At 37.4% G+C, this 19,361-nt stretch overlaps 1 long non-coding RNA gene across 1 annotated transcript; it reads left to right on the forward strand.

Moving 5' to 3' along the window:
* The first annotated feature begins 7,992 nt into the window (after nt 1-7,992).
* LOC309846340 lies at nt 7,993-14,578 on the forward strand. The gene is made up of 4 exons (XR_014301853.1): nt 7,993-8,605; nt 9,933-9,985; nt 13,179-13,240; nt 14,394-14,578. It is a non-coding gene; the product is annotated as an uncharacterized lncRNA (long non-coding RNA).
* Nucleotides 14,579-19,361: the final 4,783 nt, after the last annotated feature.

The raw sequence follows: 19,361 nt of genomic DNA on the forward strand, positions 1-19,361 counted from the left end.
CCAGGATAAATCATGTTAAGTTACAAACAAACCTTAGCAAACATAAGAAGATTGAATCATGCTGTGTATCTTTCACAAACACAGAGAAATGAAAGCAGAAATTATTAAAGTGATAAAACTGGGAAATACACAAGTGCTTAGAAATTAAATATACTTCTTTAAAAAATATTAAACACACTTCTGAACAATCAATGGGTCAAACAAGAAATTAAAAGAGAAATCAAGACATATTTTGAAACATCTGTAAATGGAAACAAACAAACAAACAAACAAAAAAGGCTTATGGCATGTAGCAGGAAATTCTAAGAGGAAAGTTTATATACATAAATGTCTACATTAAGAAAAAAAGAAAGATCACAAATAACCATTCTGAGTTTGTTCTAACTCAAAGAACTAGAAAAAGAAAAGCAAACTATGCCAAAAGTTAGCATAGGGAAAGGAATAACAAAGGTAAGAGCAGAAATAAATGAAAAAGATACCAGAAAAATAATACAAAAGATTAATGGAACCAGGGGCTACTTTTTGAAAAGGTAAGAAAAATTTGTCAATGGAATAGCTATGCAAAAAAGAGGGAGAAAACTGAAATAAATAGAATCAGACACAAAAGAGGAGATGTTACAACTGACACCACAAAATATACAAGAGGTCATAAGATACTGCTATGAAGAATTACATGCTAAAAATTGAATAACTTATAATGAATAGATACATTTCTAGAAACATACAGTCTACCAAGATTGAATCATGAAAAAATAGAGAATTTGAACAGATCAATTGCTAGAAAGAAGACTGAATCAGTAATCAAAAACTTCCCAAGAAAGAAAACTTCAGGACAAAATGGATGGCTTTACTGGTAAATTCTGCTGGACATTTAAAGAAGAAATAATACAAATCTTTCTCAAATTCTTCCCAAAAACTGAAGAAGAGAGAACACTTCAAAACTAATTTTATGAGATCAGAACCATCATAATATTAAAGCCAGACAAAGACACTACAAGAAAAGCAAAGTACAGACCAAAATCTCTGATGAACATAGACAAAAATTCTCAACAAAATACTAGCATACCAAATTTCACAGCACAGTAAAAAGATCATACACCATGATCAAGAGGAATTTATCCCTGGAATGCTACTAATTGAACAACATGCAATTAAATTGGAATACATATAGCATTCATAGATAGAATTAATATTTTAAAAACATCCATAGTACCCAACCCAATGCCATCCGTAATTTTTTTTGCAATTCTTTTGAATATTCCAGTGGCATTTTTCACAGCAATATGAAAAACAATCCTAAAATCTGTCTGAAACCACAACGACCTTGAATAATCAAAGTAATCCTGAGAAAGAATTAAACATCACAATTCTTGTTTGTGAAGCTATTCTTATAGCTTTGTGATAAAGCTATCACATAGCTATAATAATCAAAACAGTATTGCACTGGCATAAAAACAGACTCATAGATAGACTCATAGAATCAAGGGCCCACAAATGAATCACACATTAATGGTCAACTGATATTTGATAAAGAAAGTCAAGAAAATTCAATGAGGAAAGGATCAATCATTTGGGGAAACTAGATAATCAATGTGAAAAAAATCTTAGACTCCTATCTCACTCCACTTACAAAAATTAATGCAAAATGGATTATTAAAGACTTGAATTTAAGACCTGAAATTATACATCTCCTTGAAGAAAGCATAGCTAGAGAGCTTCTTGACATTGGTCTTGGCAATGGTTTTTTGGATATGACTCCAAAAGTCCAAGAAAGAAAAGCAAAAATGAACAAGTCAGACTATATCAAACTATAAAGGTTCTGTACAGGAGCAGAAACAATCAATAAAATAAAAAGTGATCTATGTTATGGGAGAAAATACTTAAAAATAATCTACCTGATAAGGGGACAATACCCAAAATATGTAGGGTCTCATGCAACTTAATAGCAAAAAGCAAAAACAGAAACAAATCTGATTAAGAAATGGACACAAGATTTAAATATACATATTTCCAAAGAGGACATACAAATAGCCACAGGTACATGAAAAGATCCTTGATATCACTAAGCATCAGGTGAATGCAAATCAAAATCACAATGAGATATCACCTCACATCTGTTAGAATGGTTGTCATCAACAAGAGATAAGTGTTAGTAAGGTTTGTAGAGAAAAGGGATCCTTATGCACTATAGTTGGGAGTGTAGATCGGCACACTGTGGAAAAAAACTATGGAAGCTCCTCAAAAAATGAAAAATAGAACCCTCAAATGATCCAGCAATCCATCTCTGGGTATATAATCAAAAGAAATGAAATCACTATCTTGCAGCAGAAGCAGACTAAAGTAACTGTTTTGTTGTGCTGATGCTTTCACGGACTCATAAATATGTGAAAACTTACCAAGTTGTATACTTCAAAAGCATTTAGCTTATATCAATTAAACCTTAATGAAGACGTTAAATGTAATTTTCCATATTTTTATTACACAGGCATTTGAGTTTTCCAAACACCCTATTGAGAGATTAAACTATTACTAGAGATATTTAGCAACTGCAGATTAGAAGTCAGGAGAAGTAGAATAGGAACAGGAAACAGATCAGAAGCATGTTGCATGGCATGGATTGTAGTTGTTATAAAATTCAGCTCTCCAATTTATATTGGGATCTGACAAAACAGTCTGAGCTGTTGTCTCCTGAGCCTTTAAACTAAAAGCTAGTAGTTTTAAAGGTATTTCTCTTAATGAAGAAAAGAATGTAACTTTGAATCACTGGTATACTCTTCAGCCCCTTTAACCAGAACCCAATAGAAAGTAGTAGTAAATATCTGAAAAATGACATTATAGAAATGGGGAAAAATGACTTTAGAGTAGAAAAGTGTGTTCAGTGTGTTACATCAAGACCTGTTCTTAGTAAGCCCTCCTAAGAAAAAGATTTTCTTTATCTTGAAGACCTCCAGCTTTTTATGGTTCCTTTTTATGGTGTGTGAACAGGCACACACCAGAGGGGATGGAAAGGGCCCTAGCTTAGAATTCCCACACTTCTGGGTTTCCTTAAGTTACTTGGCCTAAATTATTAGTTATGGCATACATGAAAAGAGGAAGTTGCACAAGATGATCTCCTCTGCAATTATCTAATTATCAATAATCCAGTGGTAGAATGATTTAGGAACTAGGAGATGTTGTAGCAAGCCTAAACCAAGCTTCATTAACAAATACTCAACAGAACCCTTCTCTCCATGCTTCACTCTAGTTTCTCAAGACAGTTTATGCAGGGCTATCCTCATGTTATTTACATTCTCAAATGCAGACCAATTTTGGAAAGCAAAATAAAACTAAATTAGTTTAATGTCCAGTGTATTTAATGAGACTTCTCCCTTTTAATCATTATAAGCTACAATAGATAAAAATTAAAATGATTCTTATACTGGAAGAGTTGTTTATCCCCATGACAGAATAGATTATTCCAGTCTTCTTTGAACATCTGAAATAATTTTCTTGAGGTAAAATAAAGGGCATTCCCAGAGGATTAACAGTGCTGGTTTCAAGATACAGTGGCTGTAAAGCTGGGGAGGTAAATCTGAAGACAGGTTTTCAGAGGGAGAATCTTGTTTTCCTTTCCTGACCCCACCATAATAATGTTTCACTCTGAGAGTTCAGACCAATATCTTACCATTCTGTGCCCAACAGTTTGAAAGAAAATGATAGAGCTCAGGAAGATTCCAAATAAGGATGATGAGTCAAATTTTAAAAAGCACTTAAGAAAAAAAAAAAAAAAAGTGAAATGGGTTATCCCAGATAGGAGTGCATGAGAGTTGTCTCTTTGTTTTGTTGACTATTTCCTTTGCTGTGCAGAAGCTTTTTATCTTGATGAAGTCCCAAAAGTTCATTTTCACTTTTGTTTCCCTTGCCTCTGGAGATGTGTCTTGAAAGAAGTTGCTGTGGCTGATGTCCAAGAGTTTATTGCCTACGTTCTCCTCTGGATTTTGATGGATTCCTGTCTCACATTGAGATCTTTCATCAATTTAGAGTTTATCTTTGTATATCATGTAAGAAAATGGTTGAGTTTCATTCTTCTGTATATAGCTGTTCAATTCTCCCATACCATTTATTGAAGAGACTGTCTCTTTTCCATTGGATATTTTTTCCTGCCTTGTTGAAGATTAGTTGACCATAGAGTTGAGGGCCCATATCTGGGCTCTCTATTCTGTTCCCTTGATCTATGCATCTGTCTTTGTGCCAGTACCATGCTGTCTTGTAATATAGATTGAAATCAGGCAACATGAAGTTAAAAGTAGAGCTACCCTATAACCCAGCAATTGCACTACTGGGTATTTACCCCAAAGATAGAGATATAGTGAAATGAAGGGCCATATGCACCCCAATGTTCATAACAGCAATGTCCACAATAACCAAACTGTGGAATGAACCAATATACCTACAATAGACAAATGGATAAAGAAGATGTGGTCCATATGTACAATGGAATATTACTCAGCCATCAGAAAGTATGAATACCCAACATTTGCATGAACACAAATGGAACTAGAGATTATGCTAAGTGAAATAAGTCAAACAGAGAAAGATAATTATCATATGGATTCACTTATTTGTGGAACAGAAGTAATAGCATGGAGGACATTAGGAGAAGAAAGGGAAAAATAAAGGGGGTTGGGGAATCAGAGGCAGAAGAACCATGAGAGATTACGAACTTCCGGAATCAAATTGAGGGTTTTAGAGGGAAGGGGGTTGGAGGAATGAATTAGCTTGGTAATTGGTATTAAAGAGGGCATGGATTACATGGAGCACTGGTTATTTCAAGCAATCAATGAATCATGGAACACTATACCAAAAAAAAAAAAAAAATCTTAAGTTTGAAGAAATAAAAAAAAGAGTGGTGGAGTGGATTATCTTCTCCCCCCCACCCCCAGTGGGTTGGGCTGTCTATTCCATGCAGAGCAGGTATGTGTTGATGGAAATAAGGAGTCCACCCTTCCCCATCCCACTTTGCTTCTTCACCTGGCAATAGTGAAGTTGAAGAGGGGTCTTTCCAGAGCTCACAACTGCAAACAGTCTGCTTGTCTGGCACAAGAAGTGTTTAATAAGGCAACATTGCGGAGACTGACTGTATGCCTGTCACAAAGGAGTACAAGGAGTATTCCATATTGCCATTATCTTTCTTGTTACAAAGAAAAGGCTGGCCTTTTCTTCTGCATATTCTCAGGCTCAGTCTATTGCTCATGTACCAAACCTTCTGACACCTATTGTTATAAATGACCCTACTTTTTTGAAGCTATTCATCATTTTTATAAATGGAACAGCTCTTCCTCTTATGACAGATATTTCCTTCCTGTTCTTACTTAGAATGGGAGATGGACAGTTTCTAATAACTGCAGCTACGTGGTACCATCATATGCAGTCATATGCAATTAAGAGACTCAACTTTCAAAATTGTATGAGATGAGACATTGAAAGATCAATTGCCATATGAAAATTTACTTCTAGACAGACTGCCAAACACAGGTATGACAGCACTAGCACAACAGTAGTAACCAGGATATGAACAAACTCAAGTGACATTTCAATTCTCAGCTTCCTCTCCCATGAGGAAGTTTTCTGTGCATGCACACGTGTGTGTGTGTGTGTGCACATGTGCATGTGTGCATGTGCATTTTTGGATGGGAAGGAATGATTAACATGTGAATACTCTTTGTAAATAAGCACAGTCTCTCAAGAGTATTTATCTACTCATTGAATTGTCTCAACTTGTTAGAAGTGGTGCTATTCTCTGCGATGTATACATTGCTGAACAGTAGCATATGGCCTGCTGACTTCAGAACCATGTGTAACACAATTCTGGTGGGCAGAGTTACGTTATATTTTGAATAAATTGTGCCCCCTGCACTTGTGTTGTAGCTCTGGATATCTTGATTCCTGCAGCCAATCTGATGCTGTTTCTCCAAAGCAGGACTTGGTATAGAAACCTCTGTATAACTGCTTCTGTGTCTTACTAGAAGTATCTCCACAGTCTGCTTTCCTAGCTATGTTTTTAGCTACAACTGTGCCTGAGCAGGATCCCCTCTTTCCCAGTGTCTTCTAATGTTTACTGTTGTCTTCTGAAACAGTGTATTGGTCCACGGTCCACCAACTCTGCTTCTAATTAACATCTCTGTCCTCCCCCCCAACCCCTGCCCTGGAACCCTGAAGTGGGAGGGAACTTTGCGACGAAATTCTAGCTGTGTCCATTACTAACTATGAGGTCATAAACTCTCCAGTTTCAATTTTTCCTTCTGTACAATGGATATAATAACACTAACTTCCCAAGATTGGGAGATTAAGTAGGATGCTGTGGTGACTCTGTAACCTGTCAACTACTTTTCTCAGAATTTTCTTCCTTGTCTGTTTCTGGATAGGATAGACCACAAGAAAGATGATTGACTCAGAGTTAGAGGATGGAAGAGAAGTAGTAGTATAATTTAAACCATTTTATAGCTCAAAGATATTGTTGCTTATCTGCTATCTCTTTGTCCAGCTCTGTAAGTGCTCCCTTCCCTTGGGTCCTTCTTCAGTTTCTCAGATTCTTGATCTAGGTCATATATTTAGCTCTGTGAGGAAGAGCCCAAGATTCTGGAGGACACTTTTATTATCAAGATCAGAGGCAATAGCAACTGACAATTTCCAGTCTATTTTGGCGGGCTCTAGATTGTCTTGTGCCTGCTCTCCTTCACTTTACTTCTATATTCTGCTCTTTACTTTCTGTGGACTTCAATTTCAGCATAAGACCTGAAAACAACAGCTTTATAGGGGCTGCTTAATTGGCTCCTACAGCTCCATTAACTTAAATTTCTATAATTTTTTAAATAAACACACGCAGGGTTACATCTTTTAGTGATTTTGCTTCCCTGGTTGAAACTTAGCTGACATAGATACAATATATACAATGAAAAGTGCCAGGGTTATGGAAGGTACTCAGTAACAGGTAGATGGGATGGATAAATGGATAACACAGACTTACTGACCTGGATGGAGATGGAGAAAGTGAGCTTGAAAATAATGTTCCTTCTGCATGACAGAAACTATGATATGTGCTGAGGATAAAGTTGTCTAAAAGCCAGACTAGGTTCTTGTTTTTATAACAACTGTACTTCAGTGGCTTTGTTTATTTTTGTTGATATCTTGCCTAAATTCCTAACAATGATCATTTAAAGACTATGTGTCATATACATAATATTAAGATTATTAAAGAAGGCAAATGAAATATATATGAATTTCTTTTCTTTTCCTATACCCAGGCATCATATCTGTCCATAATGTATCTTCAGTAAATATTTAATGAATAAAAGAAGTCTAGGGCAATTCTGATTCTCACAGGCACCAAAGGAGACTGGGCATTCATTACTCTAGACCATATTGGTGCTGGGAAGGAGCATGCTAACTAACTAATCAGATTTTCTATTCCCTTTTTAGTAGTCCCTTCCACCAGGAATATTTTTACCAAACAGGAACTCTAGTTAAGGTTCTGGCTCTATTTTGTTGACATAATCTTTGAGTAGATAGGCCATTTCCCTGCTGTAAACTGGTTTGTGATCTCTTTAGAAAATGACATTGGCTTAGCAACACATTGTATGTCTTTAATGCATAGGATGTCCAGAAGAAAATATATAGTAAGTAAGGCTATGGTAAAGTTACTGGTTAGCAGGGGTTATGCTAAAAATATATAGCAAAACTACAGCATGAATAGTAAGTATTCAAAACTGTCAGGAGTCCTGAGGGTTCCCACTTTGTCATGCCTTAATCTTTTAGGTTCTGGGTTACAGGCAGATTCAAGAGGTCTTGAGGAAAATCCAGGTTGGTTAGATACTTGAGTTGATCTGGAGGAAGATTCAGCAGCCCCAAATGGATGCATGTTAACATTACTGGTGCTCATTTTTTTCCCCACTTTAGGCATGTAATTCTGGCTCCTGCCTGAATGGTTTCATAAAGTCTGTCTTTTTCTTTTTTTTTTAATTTGAGACTTATGTAAACGTGATTTCAAACCATAATTCATGTTGTAAATCAGACTCCAGCAATTTTTGTTGTATGATTTTGTTTTTTGTAAAGTATAATTGTCCCTGTACAAAATGCTCATATTTAATTATGAACTGCTTTAAATCACTATCAAAGTTGCAAAAAATGTTTGGCTTGTTGTGTGATGCAACAGATACATAGTCCTTTTAAGTCATGTTGTGTTTGGACTTGGGGTCGGGACAGGGAGAGCAGCAGCCATGTCAGCTAGATGCTCAAATGTGCACACGATTATGGAGAAGAATTCCAAAATCCTACAAAGCCGAACATCCAGGGAGTTAACCGAAAACTGTCTTGGCAGTGGGGTTGGCACTGTTGATAAGCTGGTCCCTTCATTTAACTGTCTTTTAGGTTCTCACCTTGTTGCCAGGAGTATTGCAGGTAATACAGTATATTCATAAGAGTATCAATCTTGGGGCTAAAATGCCTTGATTCTTTGCACCTCTTTTAAAAGTCCTTACGTTGAATTACTAATTGATAAGCAGCAGCTTCCTACACCTAACCTAAACGTTTTTGCTCTCATGATTGGCTGGGCCTGCTGCTGTTCCTGGTAAGGTATTCTGAATTCCATTTTATCAATAAAGCTTGATTTAACAAACAAACAAACAAACAAAAAATGTAGCAGGAACCCAATGGTTTTATAACGTAGGACCTTTCACAGCCACCCAGGGATTTGTTGAGAATCACTGATCCCATGATTTGCAATGCTATGAATCACATATAACAGAGTCCTAGTTTAATGTAACCATCATATCAAGAAAACTGTCTCTCTTTTGGGTTTAGACTCCATCGATATTTTTCTGGATCTCATTATTGTTTCACACCAGTGTGCTGCAGGGTATATGTGCTTGGTTCTCATCTGTCTCTCTGTTTCTAGTTCTCTTTCTCTATCATCCTCTCTCTCTCTCACTCTCTCTCCCTCTGTCCTCACTTTCTATCTTATGGAAACTCTCGGAACTATTCAGCTTACAGTTCCTGATAGAAGCAGTTCTTTGACGGATTTGTGAAGTGTCACCCCACACAAGCAGCTGGACAATGTGTGGAGACTGCGAGGGCCCCAGGTGCAGGTTTCTGGGATTCTTTCTTTTTCTATCTCCTTCCTCTTCAGTACTCTGATCCTCAAATTCCAAGCCCCCTCAGCTTTCTCTACCTCTGGTCTCTTCCCGATTTGGTAAGATGGGTATACTTTGCCTGGGTTATCCCTCCTTGATCCACACCTGCAAGATGCCTCCAGGTGGAAAGCCAGTGACTTTGTAGGGTTTGTTTCTTTTCTCTCAGCAACCAGTCTGAGGCTGCATGTGGTCTAATGTCTGAAAGCTGTTGTTTCATGTTTTGTTGAGTTTTCTAGTTGTTTCTGGTGGGATAGTGGGTCAAGTCTGGTAGTAGAAGTAGAAGCAGAGGCTCTGCCTTCTTTTTTGAACCGGGAGTATACCATATTGTTATCTTCTTAATCTGGGTGCTTTCCATGGGTGTGCATACGTTCTTCTCAACATGCTATGGCAAAGGACAGTGTGATTTAAACTCCCTTTAGAGGAAAGAATCACTTTCTAATTAAAGTTCAAATTGAAAACTGTTTCCCTACTTTGGGAAGAAATACAAATGCTGTGATACTTTGACATCCTGTAGATAAATATTATTAGACAGTCTCCTCTTTCCTGGCTGCAACAACCCAGAGAGTATGCATGTTCATTCTTTAACCTTTTCATGTCCCATGTCATGTGAGCTGCATGTCTTTTCATGTGTGCTCTATTAGTACATAGGACTCAACATCAAAATTCTTCTATCTGAAGAAGATGGTCTCTGGAGGCTTCTTGCCTTGCTCTAGGAAGGACTGTAGGAATAACATTAATGACTCACTTTTGTATATCACTTCACAGGTTCTAAAGACTTTCATGTTGTTATTTCTGCATCTTCACAAGTGGTCTCTGAGGTAGGTTAGGCAAGTAATATTTTCCAAATTTACCGAAGAGGAACTAACAGTGGAGGATTCCAAAATTCTGATTCAAGTGGTTTCACAATTTTCTCCTGAGTCCCTTTGGTGTCATTTATCATGAGTATAGCTTAAATGATAAGTGCTTAAATGATTGTAAATTAATATAAAGTAGTAGAAATCTAATTTTTCTGTTTTGTCTTAATTTTTAAAGAAGTAGCCTAGGTTAATTCAAAAGTGTGTTGCAAATGCGTTTTATTCTTTGTGATTAAGTTAGCCATGCCTGTGGGGAGCTAGGCTTTTCAGGATGTGAAGCCATAAATCAAGCGCCACCAGGTGGCAGCTCCAACAAATTGCCAGTATAGCCTCTGGATGGCAATAAATAACTCCACTGTGCCAACCCTAAAAGGCTTGTTGGTTATAGCACATGATTGTAATGGCCAGCATTGCTGTAGCTGTAAAAGAATAAGGAATGAGGTGGGTCTTTTAGGAAACTCTCGGTAAAATGATATAGGAGATAATACTGTACTCCCTACCAAGATCTCATATTTTTTTTCTGAATTATTTCCTATCTTCTTAATTAAGAAGGCTAACACTTTAGGGAAAACATTTTTAAAAAATCAATTAATTCAAAATTTACTGAGTATTCATTACATGTCAAACTCCATGCTGTACCATGGATATATGAGCTGAAAAAACAGACCTTAGGGGAGACAGGTTCCAGTTAGCAGTGAAGAGACAAAAACCTCACTCTTACCCTGTTGTGAGTGAGATTTTTCCACTTAGAGGTGATGGAGCTAAGTGCAAAGGGAATTATCGTAGGGTTCCCTAAGAAGGAGGTAATCGCTGGGGTTGAGGACAATACTTTGAATCTTCTTGTGAATTCCATGTTTATAAAAGGAGAACTTTGAGTGCCCTTCGTGGCTAGGAGTGAATGCTGGCTAAAAGAAGATATAAAGATAAACAACCTGTCTCCGCCCATGGGAGGGAAATATGCCAACGGTACAGAATAATAGATACTCTAATGTGAATGGAAGATTCTGATTTAATAATGATAATGATAATAATAACAGTATTAATGTTAGCTATTGATGATGTTATATCTAATATGAGCCAAATATTGTGTCATATATAATCAAATACACACCAGGAAACCATTATTATGTAGTTTCACAAATAATAATATTGGGCTCTTGAAGTTTAAATTACTTTCCTTGGGTCACAGACCTAGTGATTTTGAGCCTATGTCTATCTGACCCAAAGTTTCTACACTGACCCTCAGTCAGTAATATTATGTAATATTCAGTGACGGTGTGCCTGCTCAGTGATATTTTAGTTGATATTTTCTTTTATTGAAAGTGTCTTCTGGCACACTCAAATCAGTGTGCTTAAAATACTGTAAATGTGCAGAGCTGTTTAGAGTAGAGAGTGTTCCCCTTTCGGAGTAAGAGGCTTTTACCAAAAAAAGTAGGCAATTCCCATAAAGCAACATTGGCTGTTTGGGTCAAATACAGAAGTGAATAAATGTTAGTTTGCAGTAAAATGGAGTAAAAGGAAGAGGTGAGGGACAGGGTATAGTAGTGAGAGAAAAGAATGATTATTAACACTATTTGTATCTTCTCTGTGACCTGCCTCTTGCTGTGTGGCTAAACCTAGTCCTGAATAAGCAGTTTCAAGCACTGGTTGGTATCTTGCCTTGTTCAGTAAATGTGTTCAATGGACAAGGGGAAACGATTCTTTTCCATTGCACTATTAGAAATTGAAGTCCCCATATAACAGAAGCAATTTTTTGGTTCTGTTGAGCTGCCGTTTGTTACATTGTGAAAAAAAATAAAGGCTGTGCAAAATTTAAACTGAGAGTATGACACTTTCAAGCTTTAAAAAGGAAAATTTCAATTTTTTTTCTATTTAAGGAGATCTCAATATATATGTATATGAATATATATGTATCTGGTGAGACTAAGGGAAATTAAGGAATTAAAAAATGGGAAATTAAAGAAATCTAATTTCCTATTTTCTTTATTCTGCCTTGGGGTATAGGCACACAGATGCACATATACACAGAGTCACAGCTTTCATTTATCTCAGGACAATGAAAGGTGGCTAGTTCAGTTCACTTTACAGAAAGGTTAGAAAAAAAACCTCTTTAGACCCCTATCATTCTTACGCATCTGCAGCTCTCTCCCAGACCTTGCCTTATTCATTCATGGCATAGCAATGATGCATTGGAAGGTGCTGACCCTCAGGAGCTTGGGAAAGTATAGCACCAGTTCAGGCCTTGTATCTCAACTCAAGTTAAGGTTAGTATCTGCACATAGGCTGATTTTACTTATGCCTCAGGCCTCCAGGCCTGTACTCATTTGTGTGGCAAATGATAACTATTTCCTTGGAGCAGAATCTAACCTGAAGGGATTGTGCTCTTGCAAAAGTCTAAATCAGGCTTTAGGGAAGTAATTCGAAGGGAAGTGGCCTAGGGAACGAATCGCAAAGGAAGGGATTGATGTCTACCTGGCCTGAGGGTGAGTCATATCTAATTTATTCTTGCATTCTTACTTATCTTACAACAAATATTTAGCATTAGAGGACATGGGAGTTAGAATGTTCCCCACCGTCAAGACATTACAGTTTAATAGGTGAGATGAACTTGAAAAAACCATTCAGGTATCATAAGATGATTCCTGTATGTGGGAATAGGCAAATATATATAAAGCATACAGGAAAGGAACCATCCATCCATCCTCTTTTGCCAAAACCTTTGACATGCATTTCCATGAGTATTTCCTCTCCCTCCCCATTTGTAACTTACCACGTCCTGTCATTCCTAAATTTTTACGGTTTCACAAACTCATTTAATTCCTTCCATTCCCACAACTAGTATCTTATTTTAGGAAGCCCCCATCTCCTATCTGGATACATTTAGCAGGTTCCTTACAGAAACATATCTTTCTCTGTATTTAATGGTTTGGTGGTTCTTCATTGACTTCAGGAAGATCTTCAAGGAAGCCCTGAATGGGATCACTTCCTAGGTTGTCTTTCATTAATCACACCAATGTTTACTGACCCCCTACTATGTGCCAAAGTTCTGTGTAGTGCTAGCAATTGTTGTAGCATCTGCTGAGATATTCACCAAATAAAGCTCAGTTACTGGATCTATCAAATAACTTCAGAACCTTCTCTTTTAACGACTGTATAGGTTTGTTGGAAGAATAAAATGAGGTACCTGTGAGAAAGCTCTAAAATCATGGAAGTATATAGGTAAGTATTTGCTATAGTATACCTTAGGAGGTTAGAAAATCTTATGGAAGCATTGCCTCCCTGGTATAGAAAAGGAGAATTTAATACCTTTAAAATAACTTGTGTTTCTAGTAGTTACTCCTAAGGCAGCTTATTTCAGTGATTAGGGAGACCTGGGTTTAATTACTGGTTTGTCACTTATTAGCCCTATAACCTTGAACAAGTTCTTTTACCTCCCTGAGCCTGAGTTTCTGGTCTATAAAACTGCAATTATTATAATATCCACATTCTGTTGTGAGGATGAAATGAGAACATGTAGGGAAAGACTTTACCTCAGTACCTGGCATGTAAGAAATGCTCAATTAATGTCAACTACTATTATTTCCCTTTCTGAAACAAAGGCATTTCAAGGGGTCAAGGCACAGTCAAGAGTGTGAAAGGCATTTCTGTGACCATGTGAATTTACTGTATTTATTTTCATCTGCATATCTTTGGCTGTTTTCCTTTCCTTTTCTCTCTAGTAGTCTCTAACTCCAAAATCCTTCATTTCTGTTAAAAATATGCTAAGATTTTAAGTACTGAGATTCTGAAGTAGAGGGAACTCATTTCAGAGGCGGGGGGGAGTCCATTTGTGAAAGGCAAATCTGCACAAAGCAAGTAGGCTGTGCCGAGGGCTGTTAACTGAGCAGTTCACACACAGGCTGGACCAGGTGCAGGCTGTCAAAACAAGCTCCGCTGTGGGAATGGCTGCTACAGGGCAAAGGTTCACAACTTGTAAAGTGCGAGCCCCTTTCTCATGGAAGACACATGAAAAATGCTGACTTCTTGGGCAGAGAAAGCATGCTATTTGGTTCGAAATATATATGTATATATGTATATATTTCTGTCCCTTGGGCCTTATCAAAAAGACCATATTAAAAAAAAAAAAAAAAAGGTTTAACTTCTTCCCAATCCAGATTGGGGTTTTGTCTAAATTAGTGGTACCCAGGGAAAGATGTATGGCTGATCCTATTTTAAAGTGCTCTCCAGAGACTCTGTTTGGAAACTCCTGCCTAATGACAGACCAAGAAACAAATCTACTGAGATCATTCAAGCAAAAGGAAAGATATTTTATTTATAACATTACTAATAAATAATAAATCCTTCTTACTGTATTTATGTTTCTTTTCTTTAGGTAGTACTTTGAGATCTCATAAAGGGAGTGTATGTATGGCATCACTGATCATGCCTGTCTGGGAGATGCTGAGCAGTATGTCTAAGACCTAAATGAACCCAGAGGATTCTCAACTCAGTATGACCCACCATCGCTTTTCTGTTTCCCTGAACCACTTTTATTTCTTTACCTAATTAAAGAAACAAATTGCCTAACATACAGAGCAAACACCCAATGGATATATTAGCTTTCTTCCTTCTTTCCTCTTACCCCTTTCTTTTCTCATCCATCCCTCTGTTGCTTCTTGTGTTTCTCAATGTGTTTTGTTTGTTTGTTGGTTGGTTGGTTTGGTTTGGTTTTTTCCTCTTCCAGGTCTTTTCTTACATCCTGTTCTTCTCAACCAGTTTTATTCTTCTCTGACTGTATTTATCCTTTCTTTTCTTCCCTACCTTTTTCTTTTTTTCTTACCCCACTTATAGGCATTCATTGAGGGTGGAGGAGATTTATTTTTTTAAAGATTAAACAGATGGCCCTCATTTTCAGGCTGTATCTGCCCATCATCAGAGAATGTTGGTCCCTTCTACTATTTACTGACTTTGAAAAATATCGGTTGTAGTTTTAGGGTGATTTTGATAATAATTACACCTTACTTTTTTTTTTTAATTCTCTTTTTTTATTTGACAGGCATATCACAAGTGAGCAGAGAAATAGGCAGAGAGAGAGGGGTAAGCAGGATCCCCACTGAGAAGAGAGTCCAATTGGGGCTCGATCCCAGAACCCTGAGATCATGACCCCAAATGAAGGCAGAGGCTTTAACCCACTGAGCCACCAGGCGCCCCTACACCTTACTTTTTTGTTCATTTTGCTTCCTGTTCACAAATTCACTCTCATTAGTTTCATTTTATTTATTTATTTATTTATTTATTTTGCACTGTGAGACTCCAGAGACAATATTAAATGTGTATAGATTATACCAGTCTTTCAGATCTGACGTGATTAGTGTTATTCAGACCATAAGATCTGACAAATAGGGGATGGCTAATAATGCAGTTCAGTTGCATAAACTGACTGGCTCCTTTGTGCCAAGTACTGGATATGCAGAGACAAAAAAGGAGGCTTTGCATCTTAGTAGCTCCCAGTCTATCACTGACAAGTTCAAGGCAAAATGCTAAGTGTTAAATCACTGGTATCAACAAAATACTACCGGAACATAAAGGAAAGATTGATTTTTTTTTTAATGGGGAATGAGGATAAAGGGCTTTAAAGAATAAACAGGATTTCTAAATGTTGTGATGGGAATAGCAATTATGCAGAAGGAACAGCCTGTACAAAGGAACAAAATCATAAAATACATAGTATATTTCTGCCATTAATTAGTAGACCAGTGCAAAAACAGTGAGTAAGTGCTGATAGGAGATGTGAAAGCCGAAGCCAACATATTTTGCTATAATGATTATGAAGGTTCCCGGTGATAGAATTTAAACTTTGTTATAGGCAATATGTTGTAGAGCAATTCCAGTGAGGTCCCTACAGAGGGGCCTAAATCATATATCATCCCATGTTATAAAAATTTGCCTTTTAATAATAATGAAGAATAGTACTATATTTTGACTGTTTTTCCTAAGTGAGATTGTCAAACTGTTTTGTGTTTGTTTGTGTAAGATATCAGCATTTTTTTGCCCTGGGGAGAATAAGAATGTCTACAAATCTTCTTCTCTTAGGGTATTTTGGTCCCTGCTAGAGACCAGTAAGACTTAGCTACAGGGACTACTTCTGGTCATAAACTCTGTGTTATTTAATATCTGATCTATGCTAGCTTGCAAGTGTTCAGGGGAAATATGGACACTTGAATTTCTTTTTACCTTCAGGCAAAAGGCTGAAAGCAATTTGGGAAATATCTCATTATACATCAGTCATTGCATTTAAAAGGAAATAAAAATGTTTGAGTAAATCTATTGACTGGTTACTATTCCTTGACTTCCTGGAAAAAACATTTCATTACAATGAAAAGAATCACAATTTGGGTCTAGTCCAGAGAGCAGACTCTTTCCATTTTAGGAAGATTGCCAAAACCATTCCTGGTCATTGAATTAAAGGGAGGCTTAGAAGAGGACCTGGAGGAAGGCAGGAGGCCTAGTAAGATTCAGGGACTGTGTTCAAGGTTAAGTATGGGTAGAGGGTATAAGAGGAGGAATAGAGGGGTTTTAAAAATATTTTAGAGAATCAAACTGATAAATTAGGCATTCATTAGAAATGGGGGTTGAAGGGGAAAGAAGATTCAGAGAAAATAAAGGATTGCAGGTTGTGAGACTAAGTCAATACTGTTATTTGATAGTCTAGAGAACTTAGGAGGGAGAAAAAGTAGTAGTTGAAGAAGACCTCATCTTGTTTGGAGCATGCTGTGAATGGGGGACCTGGGGTGTAACCAACAGAGATGTTTGGCACACAAATGGAAATTTGTATCTAGCATTAAGAAGAGAGGTTGGACATGGAGAGAGAAAGATTTGGAGTAATTATTACCCAGACAATAAAGTGGGATAATAATACATAGGGAATTAGGATTCGTGAATCATGCCCTGAGTCGGTAATTAGCTGTCTGGGTGAAATTAGACAGGCTGACAGTTGACCTTTTTAGACTTCATTGTCTTTTTTCTGCAGTCTCCAAGTTCCCTTCTAGGAACTGTTGAATAGTACAAAGCAGTGCTGGCAGGTGGAGTCCTCTCCTGGTTTGGGGTCCTGCCTCATGACTTGTGTAATGGACTCAAGGAAGATAGAGATCAGGAAACCCAGGATGAAGTTTGTAGGCTGATTCTTCGTGACAATTCTGATGGATCTTGCTGTTTGGAAAACTTTATCATACTGGAAAGTGACTTCAATCTTCATTTCTAAAATCACAAGTTTCAAGAAAAGTAAGAAACAAAATGATTGCATTAAAAATAAAAAAAAATCAACAAAATGATCTACCCCCAAACTGTAGTTCATATTTAGAAAATAGTGTCCATTCCATTGGTTCAACATTAAGTGTGTGAGGATTGAGAGGTTGGTCATTCTCAAGTGTTTGACCTAGTGGAGTTATAAAAACAAAACAAAAAAAAACCAATATAAAACACTGAATTCCTTTCTCAACATCTGGCCTTAGTGGTTGTCAATCTCCAGTTCCCCAAGGAGAGCTTTATTTTCTACTAGAAACAAACCTCTGCAGTTGGTTGGTGTGGATTAAGTGCATGATTGATGCCTCTGCTCTCCACTCAGCTGCTGAGGAGGTTAGATGGATCCAGCATAGACATCACTTAATGCTGGGCAAACCTCATGAATCATTAGAGATGCAACTTCTGCCACTTACTAGTGAAAGGAGCAGCTAATTGGTAAAATGGTAGAAGTATCATCAAACTGCATGTCACTAGAGAAGCAAATCCTGAAACAGGAAACATGTGAAAGAAGAAGCATATGAAAGAATAAACAGGTAAGAGGGAGAGAAAATCCAACCTCCCCCCACCAAAAAAAATCCAACCTCTATCTAAAGATAATCTTGTCCACACCTTTGCTGCTAAAAGAATGGATGATCTGTGTACCTTGGAAGGTTTGAGATTTATTTATTTATTTATTTATTTATTTATTTATTTTAGGTTTGAGATTTATAAAGAGAGATCTAAATGGACAGTTTGGCAATGAATCAGTAGCTCTCAATTCTGGTATATGAATATCACCTGGAGTGTTTTTTAAGCTTGATGAGGCCCAGGTCTTGCTCACAGAGGCCGACATTCTGATTTTATATGTGTAGGTGGAGCTGGAGTGGTTTTATGAAGGCAGCCATATCAGGGATATTCCAACCTTATTTGGAATAAGGGTTTCCTGGGGGTGCTTATTAAAAAGGAGATTCTTGCATTATATGCACACTTCGATTTAGTGAAGGGGGCATGCAAGGATACACCGTTTAAATAAACATCCAGATCATTCTGAATGCAGATTGTTCAGGAACGACATGACTAACACTGGGATTATGAATCTTGTTCAGAGTTGGGGACATCCTAGGGTGGAGAAGGGGAATGAAGAGCAAGATAGATGGTAAGTGGGTTGCAGCATGGCATAATGTAATAAATGAAATTATTATCCTTGTGGTACCATGAGCAATAAACCATTTTAGATGCAAGGTGTTTGATCAAATACTACTAAGTTGAGATACAGAAAAGTTAAGTATTTGCTCAAAGTCATACAGTAGAAAATGACTGTGTGATTTTCTCTGAAAGGAGCCAGAATGAAGAACCCAGGAAGCCTGACTCTGGAGTCTGTGCTTTTTTTTAAAGATTTTATTTATTTATTTGACAGAGATCACAAGTAGGCAGAGAGGCAGGCAGAGATAGAGGAGGAAGCAGGCTCCCTGCTGAGCAGAGAGCGCGATGCGGGACTCGATCCCAGAACCCTGGGATCATGACCTGAGTCGAAGGCAGAGGCTTAACCCACTGAGCCACCCAGGTGCCCCGAGTCTGTGCTTTTAATCACTCCACTATATGGCTCCGTGTTGGAGTGTGTGGTAGTTAATTTTATGTGTCAATTTGGCTAGGCCATGATATTTGACCAGATATTTGGTCAAAAATTAGTCTGGCTGTTGCTGAGAAGGTACTTTTAAGATAAGATTAACATTTAAATCAGTAAACTTTGAATAAAGCAGATTATCCTCCATAATGTGGATGGATCTCATCCAATCATTGAAGGTCTTAAGAGAAAAAGACTGATTTTTCCAATTTTATAGAAGTCTTCCACCAATGTCTATTCGTAATTTGAGTCATCTTTAATGCCCTGTGGTGGGTGAAGGAATGTAAAACCAGAAAAATGGAGTTCCTCGGGGAATAAGAAGAACCAAGCAGCCATCTTGCGTTTCCCATAGCTCTGACTACTCCCCCCCCTCCCCGCCCCCAGCTCCATCCAGGTATTTTAAGAGTTGTCTCAGGTCCATAATCCTAGGAAAATTATTTTAGTCCCTAGAAGCCT

This window comes from Mustela nivalis (assembly GCF_964662115.1).
Source record: "Mustela nivalis genome assembly, chromosome: 13".
In the NCBI taxonomy this organism is placed as follows: domain Eukaryota; kingdom Metazoa; phylum Chordata; class Mammalia; order Carnivora; family Mustelidae; genus Mustela; species Mustela nivalis.